The sequence below is a fragment of the Emys orbicularis genome, chromosome 2, assembly GCF_028017835.1.
Source record: "Emys orbicularis isolate rEmyOrb1 chromosome 2, rEmyOrb1.hap1, whole genome shotgun sequence".
NCBI lineage: Eukaryota > Metazoa > Chordata > Testudines > Emydidae > Emys > Emys orbicularis.
This window is the reverse complement of record NC_088684.1, coordinates 25558556-25567915: the sequence shown is the minus strand read 5'-3', so window position 1 is coordinate 25567915 and position 9360 is coordinate 25558556.

Here is a 9360-nt window from a genome sequence, read left to right as displayed (position 1 = left end):
CTCCCCTCCCTTCTAATGCAGGAAAGTAACAAGCCACCTCATCTCTCCCCATCCACCCTGGTTCGCTTTGTTGGGGGCCTCAGCGGTGATTTTCCTGGGCCGTGAGGGTACCACAGAGCTGGATGGGCCGCCTGCAGGTGTAAAGGCCTCTTCAGCCCCTAGGATGCAGGGGAAGGCAGCACAAGGGGCTTTGCAGAAGGCGTGGGGGAGTGCAGTAGTGGTGGAATTATTTCCTAGTTGTACAGGGCTTGGAACATGCAGAAGTTCCAAGGATAATGATAATTCTTCCTATAAGTGATTCTAGCCAGAAAGGACAAAGACATTCATAATCTGAAAAAAAACCAAAGGCTCCAGCTGTGGAACCCTTACACTGGCAAGCACTTGCTCACAGGAGTAGCCCCATTGAAGTCAGTGGGGGTCAGCACTCATTCAAAGTGAGCCTGGGTCTTTTCTTCACTACATTTGACTGAAATTGAAATAGATGGCAGGGTACGTACATATGTGGGTTTTTTTCTGTAGGCACCATAAGCCCCATCCTGCCTTCCTTGTGTGCCCCAAACTTTCGGAGAACTCCCAGGAGCTGCCATTGCTCAGTACCTCTGGAAACCAGGGCAGTTTTGCATGCACAAAGAATGCAGGATCAGAGCCAACTGGAACTAAGAAAATTTCCCTTAAAAAAAAATAAGCAGCAGGAAGTATATGTCCTTCCCGAAACCTGTAGATATTGTGAAAGGGGGAAAGAGTGGGGCTAAATTCTTACACCAGAGAGGAGAAACTGGCAAATTTCTTTGATGCCTTGGTTTTAAGTTTCCCTACTTAAATTGGAGATTGTGGTGAAGATTAATTATTTAATGTTTGTGAAACTTATTGAGATGAAATCTTAGTCTTAAAGGTGCTAGAGAGATGCAAAATACTGTTATTCTTCACTCCTGCTGACTACTGAAGCACCAAGCCTGTCACTTTCCTTAGGGCCTGTTTAACGTGAATGGGAGTTTTGCCATTGACTCTGGGGGAAAAGTTTCAGCTCTTTAGATCCTAAGTCTTTGGTATGCCCTCTGCCCCCCTCTAGCAGGATCACTTTTTCGAAGTGTTCCAGTTTTCTCATTCTGTCCCTCCACAAAATACACAAAGTCCAAAAATATTTTGGCGAGGACTAAAATCTAATAGCTTTCAAATGCTGGGAGTAAACAGTGGGTCTAATTCAAGCCCATGATCCATACCCCAAACTTTGGGGGGAACTGGGGTAGAATCCATACCTAGGTATGGATTGACATTCCACATCTCTCTCTTTGTAATGGACCAAAACTTCATACATGGACACTCCAACTTTGGAGTGTTTGAAATCCGGATACCAATTTGGCTCTGAATTTTGCAGCTTTGCCCTATTGATAGTTGGCGCACAAAATTGTGGGGAGTTGGCAAGAACCTGGGGAGGTGAAAGCTTGCACACTGTGTGACAAAAGCTCCTAAGCAGGAGATGCATTTACACTAAGTAATATAACAGAAGTGACCACTTTAACAGAGCAAAGAAAGTGTATCTGAATCCTTCTGCACACATGCAGGAACCATTTCCTAGCAGGCATTGTGCCATGATGTTATTAAATTAGAAATCAATATCCTCAATTACCCCCTTCAACACCTGATATATGGTGTAAAAATCTGAGGAACTTGAACGAACGATGATTTGTTTGTAAGTAACTGTGGGGAAATTGGAAAAAGGGGAACAGAAACCATGGCACTGAGAAGAGAGGAAATGCTTCTGTTATTTAGCCATGTAAGAGCTAATTGATGATTTATGAACCAGAAAGGTGTGTTGCAACGATTCCTGTAATATTTTACTTTTAGTAGTTTCTATTCCCTTAACACATGTATTATCATATACTAGATCTATATTTTAACCTACATGTTGGCAAGGCACTCTGGACCAGATCCACAGCTGATACATGTTGGCCTAGTTCTGACTTCAGAGGAGCTACACACTGATTCACACCAGCTGAGGATCTGCCCCTAAATTTCTTCTGGAAAACAATATTTTAAAAAATGGGCTATATTCAGCCACATGGGCCAGCTGCGCCAGAGAGGGGCTTCACAGAGAAGCCAATTTTAAGCCATAATTTCATAGCAGCCTCTCCAGCACCAGCTGCCTACGACAGGAACTATGGATATGTCTACACTGTAATCAGGAGGTGTGGTTGCAGCTTATGTAGGCATAACCAGGCAAGCTTTGATCTAAGGGTGGTTTGTTTGTATGTGATAGTGGAGAAGCTGGAAAAGGGTAACAGAAACCCTAGCACTGAGAGGAGAGGACAGGACGCTGTGTACATGCTTGAGCAGCCAGCCTCTGCCACCACCCATGCTACCACAGCTACACCGCTATTGTTACTCAAGCTAGCTTTGATCTAGTTAGAGGAACGCCATCTCAGATATGTCTACATGTACTGCAGTCACACCTCTTTATTGCAGTGGAGACATACCTTAAATCTGGACTGCTCCCCATCCCAACCAGCCTCACTTTAGCCCTTCCTGGGTCAGTCCTGCCCACTTTGGGGATTTTATCATTTAGTTCTGAGCATCCCAGTGAAGCAAAGGCTGCAGGAGGCTTACACTGCTGAGTCCCCTCTCCTGATTGTGGACAGGAACCCATGATGTGAGTTTGCCCTATGTCTTGAAGGTGGATGAAGTTTACTGCTCCCAACTGAGAAATGCAAAGCACCAAACTCATATTTAGCTCCAGCCTATGACATACTTACTGTTAGTATGAGAGTAACAGAACAGTGTAACCTGATTTCAATGTAATGTTTTTTCTGCTTTATGGACCTGAATGAAAACTCACTGAAGTCAGTGGGAATTTGGGGAAGTTCTATGGCCTGTGCAATATAGAAGGTCTGATTAAATGATCACAATGGTCTTAGAATCTATGAATCTGTGAGTCTTTTCACTTACTTCAGTGAGTATCTTCCCATCTCTAGCTGTCTGCCATGAATACTCAGTCTCTATGGCCCAGGTCCTCAAAAGTAATTAGGGTCCCGGTCCCTACTGACTTCAGCAGAAATGAAATCAATGGGAGGTAGACAACTACATCCCTTTGAGGATCTGGGCCCATCCCAATAAAATGACAAAGCCAATAGGAGCTAATGCAAATGTATATTTACTAATATAGCTTAGAATACATACAGTTTATTGTTCAGCACCTATCAGGGTTTTTCTAGGGATGAAAGTCTCTTGTGCTATGTAACACACTAGCACAAAGTTTAAAAAAACATTAAAAAAAACTGTTTAGCTTAAAGTGTGGTTATGGTCTGAAAAGTGACCATATAAAAATGGCATCTTTTTCCTCAAAAGTTCTGCTCCCTCTGTGTTTTCAGAGTCAGATCTGCTGACGTTAGTGAAAAATGTTTTTACTATGTTTCTACTCCCATTATCACTGAAAACCTAACACAATTTTGAGTGAGGGAGCTGGATTCTCTTTGAGGTCTCTGATTCTCCCCAGAATTAATTAAGTTGCACATGCAGGGCCAAAGTCTGCCTAATTTAGTGAGTACAGTGGGTTTGGCCAGGGGCAAAGGAAGGCAGCATTTTGCTGACAGAATCTCTTACAGGTGGTGGTGCACGAATCAGAAAGCTTTAACTTTTGGATCTCATGGTGAGACCGTGGCTGGGAAGGGGGGAAAAAATCTTTATACCTGAGCATATTTGATCTGGAAAGCATGGACCAACAATAAATACAGAATCCCACGATGCCATTTTTAGAGTCGCTTTTCAGAGCAGAACTACAAGGTCTAAACTGCAGTTAGAATGTTTTCACAATTGCCTTAGCACATTTCCACTTTGCCTTTGGGAATTAATTAAGACGTGCTTTGCAATGCATGGAATCATATTACAAGGTAGCAAACCCTGTAATAAAGACTTGTCCACATGACAACCAAACTGCTTTCAGCAGTGTTTTACAAGTATCATGTTTGTGACCACATCCCATAGGAGGGTGTTTGCACAGTTTTAAAATTATTTTTAAAAGTTAATTGCTTTTACTTTACTTTCCTTAAAACAGTTTAAAAGTTGTAGGATGAAAAGAAGCTTACACATTAAGATTTCCTCTTTCTAGAAATAAGTTTAACATCTTCAGTTTTCATAGAAAGCAACCTAAGTAGTTCTTACAGGAAAAATGGCTGGTTTCCATTAAAAAAGTAATCAATAAACAATTATGCAGGAAGCAGGAACTATGGAGAGAGCAGGAAGAAGTAATTGCAAGAGTTGTATCAATACATAAAACTTCTATATTTCAGGTTAAAGAGTGAAATCTGTTGCTGTTGTATGTTTTGCTCTAGAATGGTGTGCTTCGAGTGGGATAGCAGTTTATTGGTTTAGTAGTAGTCATAGACCCAGTATCCAGTATTTGTCTTTCCATAGCTCTAATTCTCAGTATTTGTATTACTATTTTGTATGTTATGATTGTTATAAATCTATTTTTCTTCCTGTGCATCATTATAATAACTGGGTCTATAAATGGGTTTGCTCTTTAAGCCTGTCTGCTATCTGGAAAAATTCAGAAGTCAAGACCAGTGACTCGGTGCTGGTAGGTGAATGTTGTGACCTTGAGTCATCTCAGGATCTCAATGAGATATTTGTTGAGTTCAATCAACAAACAGTGGGAAAATTCTGGCTTCAAGCACAGGACTCGCTGTTCAACAGAGATTACATTTAAAAGACACCAAGAGCTTCACCAGTAATAGATTTATGTCCAGTTAAGGAGGGAGGATCTCAAACGGATACATTGTGGAAAGCAAGCATAATAGTAGCTGCAAGAAGAGAGCAATTTGGCATTCTACCGAGCCATTAGGCTAATCCCTTAAAAATGAACCATTCTGCTAAAGTTATAATAGGTGTTGGTGATCTGAAATGTCCAAGAAGAACTTTCAAAATGGAGCCCTGAAGAAATGGCACACTGTTCATTTGGTAGAAAATGTGGTGAGGCAGGGAACACAGGTAAATATGGTTCAGATTCTGTCAGAACAATTACTCCAGCTGTAAAATTTGGTGCATCAATATCATGCCACTGTAGTGACTGTATCCCAATATAACTCAGGACAGCAGGTTGAAGGGAGAGGTTTTGATTCAGACATATACTGAGGGAATAGAAGAGGAGTTTTTAAAATCATTAATATCATTATTGTAATAAAACTTGTACTGTAAAACAGAGAACTAAGGCTGGCTGTGCATACATACAGACTAAGAGGATGTATTGCTTTTAGCGCTATAGTTTGCTACTCCTTTTTAGCAGACTTGCCTCCGTTTTTCAACTGAAGCTTTACCTCATTTCTCTTGGTAATACTAAAGGGCAGATATGTGGAGCAAACATGCATAAAGGAAAAACTCCTCCTCCAAACTATGCATTCAGGAAGGCAAAGATGATGCTTGCCCCATCAAGGCAGATCTTGATGTGGGATCATAGAATTTGAAGGTCACAGTGAAGGAAGTGAAGGACACAATCATAAAAAAGTAGACTTGGTGCATAAAATGTTAGATAACAGCACATTGTCAGCCATAGACAGTGAAATACAGACATTCTTTAAAACTTCAGAATGCAGAAAGTCATGTACTCCATTCTATTTAGGTTCTTACATGGCATCCTCACTGCAGTATTTGATCACATTAGATTTAGAGGACACTCTGGCTACAGTGACAACTTTAACAGCTGTATTCAGAATTTTTTAAAAAATCACTTGAAGAGAGAGTGCAAGAACTAGAAAATAAGGCAAAGGTAAGAATCTGAGACTACTGAGTATATCAGAGGAACCAGATCTGAGGAAATGACTCTTTTATTTACTCAGTGACGAGCTGATCTTTTTGGTCATGCTTTACCCCTTAAACTGATCTGTCTCAAAGTGGATAGAAGCCATCCTGCAATATGATTCAGAGAGACTGCATCCGGTCAGACAACTTTCATTTCTTGTGCAAAATCCAGTTTAGTAATAAAACCCATGTATTTGATAAGCAGCAATTTGTCATTAACTAAATCAACATATTCTAGTTACCGCCAATGCTCTGAAAGAGGCAGCATATTTATTTTTAAATCTATCAAAAGTAAACAATACTGGAACTGAAACAACACAAGTTTCAGCCAGCGAGTCTTTTCAGCTAACAGGTTTTTCATTTTAGTCTTTACTAATTTGCTTGTGATGCTGTAATTCAGGGCACTGGCTAAGGGAGATGGTCCTATTAATTCAAGATCAACTGATGTAACTTTATTGCCATCAGTCTGAGTCCACTCTGTATGTTTGTGTGATAAGGAGATATTGCAAGTTTTCTCCCTCTCCCCTGGATTTCAGCAGGCAGGATGGCATGCTTCATTAAAATCATTGACTCCAGGGGTTTGCATGGACATCTGAGAACTCATGCTATAGAGTCAGCCATGTGTTCACTGTCATGTCTGGGTCTGGTTTGAATACCCCTGTTAGGTGAGCCAATAGGGTTACCAACTTTGATTGGATGAATTCCAATTTCATCACATGGCATTATCTTTAATTAAAGATTAATCTTTAATTCCTGGAGACTCCATGACAATCCTGGAGGGTTGGCAACCCTATGAGCCAACCATCCACTCAGACATCTTAATGGAGGGACTATACCATTCTGCTCTAGAACTGTTTTTTTGTTTTTGTTTTGTTTTTTAATTTTTTTGATGGCCTTGTGGAGTATTGTGGTCTCCTATCAGTGTTGAGGAATGTCCGATCTTCGCTGCCAGCCAGGAAGATAATCAGTTAGACATCAGCTACTAGCAGTTATTAGAAAGGGCTTCATTTTGGTTCTTATCCCAGAGGCCCTGTGGTTTAATAGTGATCTGTGAATGCTGAGGTAGTTGGGGCAGAAATTGGATAGGAGATAGGTGGGGTGTCACCTGGAGTCTGATCTCCCTTATGGGGACTGAGACAAAGTAAATAATGTTACTGTCCAGACATTTCAAGGAACTAGCTGTAATAAAAATAATATATATGATGCCAAGGATCTCAAATAGGCTTCACATCATTCCTGTGAAGAAGGTAAGTAACATCATCTCTCCAGTGACTCCAGACACCACATAGCATCCCCTTTGTCTCCCATCCCCAAAATCCATTCCACGCAGGCCTACTAAGTTCCTCTACCTTGCCCATTGAGCTGCAGGGTATTTCATGTACGTTCAAAAAGTGGATCTGCTTGATTGCATTCCCTCCCCTAAGCTGCACATGCAGTTTTCATTTGCCAGCCCCTTTGGACTATTCATTAAAATAACTCACTCCAGGGTTTTGCATGGAGATCTGAGAACGTCTTCCTCTGTGTTTGTGCAGCTCCTAGCACAAAGGGCTTTCCATAATGACTGAGGCACAATACAAGTCAGTAAATAAATACATAAATAACAGGTGATCACAAATGTGCTTGCACATGCTGGACCAAATTCTGCCTACTGTGTCACCTCTCCTGCCCCATTGACGTCAGTGGGATTGTCGTGGTGTGAGCCAAGACAGAACGTGGATCTTGAGCACAAAATGAAGCTGTGCCACATGAGACGAGGGTAGCAATAGTTATTTGAAATGCCATGCTGTGTCTGCTGCAAATAGAGCACACTTTGTGTAGTCAATGCTCCAAAGACTTTTTCACACTTTTGCCTCTGGTCTCACATCAGGCATAATAAAGCTTTTGTCCTGTGGCCCAGAAAATTTAGAAAGCAGAAGATGCAGGGGAAAAAATGTGGAAAGCATTTCACACTCCTCAGGAGTGTTGGTCCAGAAAAAGCCGAGCGATCTACATAGAAGTAATTAGTTACAAAAAATAATTTCTTTGTTCCTGGTGACTGGACACCTCCTTTTGTTCAGTCCATCCTTACCTTGCAAGGTTTTACCTCTCTGACTGTGCAAAGTGCCGTGGGGTGCATTTTACCATCCATGTCAGCAGGAATAGAGCACTGGAGTCAAGATACTTGGTCTGGCTGCTGGCATGAGTGAGCAAAATAACTATGCATCGCTGCAGTTTCTTGCAAACTACCACACTCTCATTGAGTCTCATGGATCAGGCCCTAAGAGAAGATCATCAATCACTATGGGTCAAATTAGGGAAGCAGCAATCCAAGTTGGGGTGCTGAGCAGTAGATTCCTCCAGGGGAACAACAAGTAAAAAGATTCTCCCTCCAGTCTGCAAAGAAGAAACAGATTTTCTTGGAAGCTGCAAAGGGGAGAGTGGCTGGTGAACACATGTATCTGAAGGTGAGCCTGTGATGATTTGGGTAATCTATGTACAATGTATGAATTCTCTTGGATTATTAATTCTTTGTCTAGAACTATATCAAACTCCGTTTTGACTGCAAGTCTAGTCTGCCTTCTCTGTTGTCTTTTTACCTCTATTTTGGGATGAAATTCCAAGGGGCGGTGACACAGGGCTAATACTGAAGGATTGACCTTGATAGTTTTCTTGTCAAATGGAAGCACCCTTGGACAACAAAGGTGGACAAACCAAGAAAACTGGTCCTAGCAGGTGGGCTAGTAACCAGGCAGTGGGACAGCTAGTGAGGGACTTTGAATACATGACAAAGCTGGTCTGGAGAGTGGGAGGAGGGACGGGGGGCTTCACATGTGGGGTGGGGGGGAGTTCACATGACACAGGGGACTGAGACTTTATAAAAGGGGGATTCTCTCACCAGCCATGTTAGAGGGAGGGAGAAGTAGCCAGAAGCACAAAGCAAGGCCTAAGAGCTCTGATCTAAGCCCAAACAATGCTCCAGAGTGGTGAGGAAACTGAGGCAGGGAATCGTGTACAGGTGTTTTATTGTTTTGTCTGGATAAATATCTCTGTTGTGCTATCTCAATTACAGAGTAAATTGTTTCAGCATCCAGGGCCGGTGCAAGGAAGTTTCGCGCCCTAGGCGAAACTTCCACCTTGCGCCCCCCCCCCCACCCTGCGGCAGCTCCCCACCCCCCCCCCTGCCCTGGGGCGCCCCCCCCCCCCGTGGCAGCTTCCCCCCTGCCCTGAGGCGCCCCCCCCCCCCGCGGCAGCTCCCCCACCCGGGGAGCCGTGCGGCAGCTCCCCACCCCAGCTCACCTCTGCTCCGCCTCCTCCCCGAGCACGCCGCCCCTGCTCTAATTCTCCTCCCCTCCCAGGCTTGCGGCGCCAAACAGCAGATTGGCGCCGCAAGCCTGGGAGGCGGGAGAAGTGGAGCGGCGACCGTGCGCTCAGGGAGGGGGCGTAGGAACGATGTAAAAAAAAAATTGGGGGCACTGCTTTTTGGCGCCCCCAAATCATGGCGCCCTAGGCAACCGCCTAGTTTAGGGTTACCATATTTTAATTAAAAAAAAGGAGGACACTCCACGGGGTCCTGGCCCCACCCCAACTCCG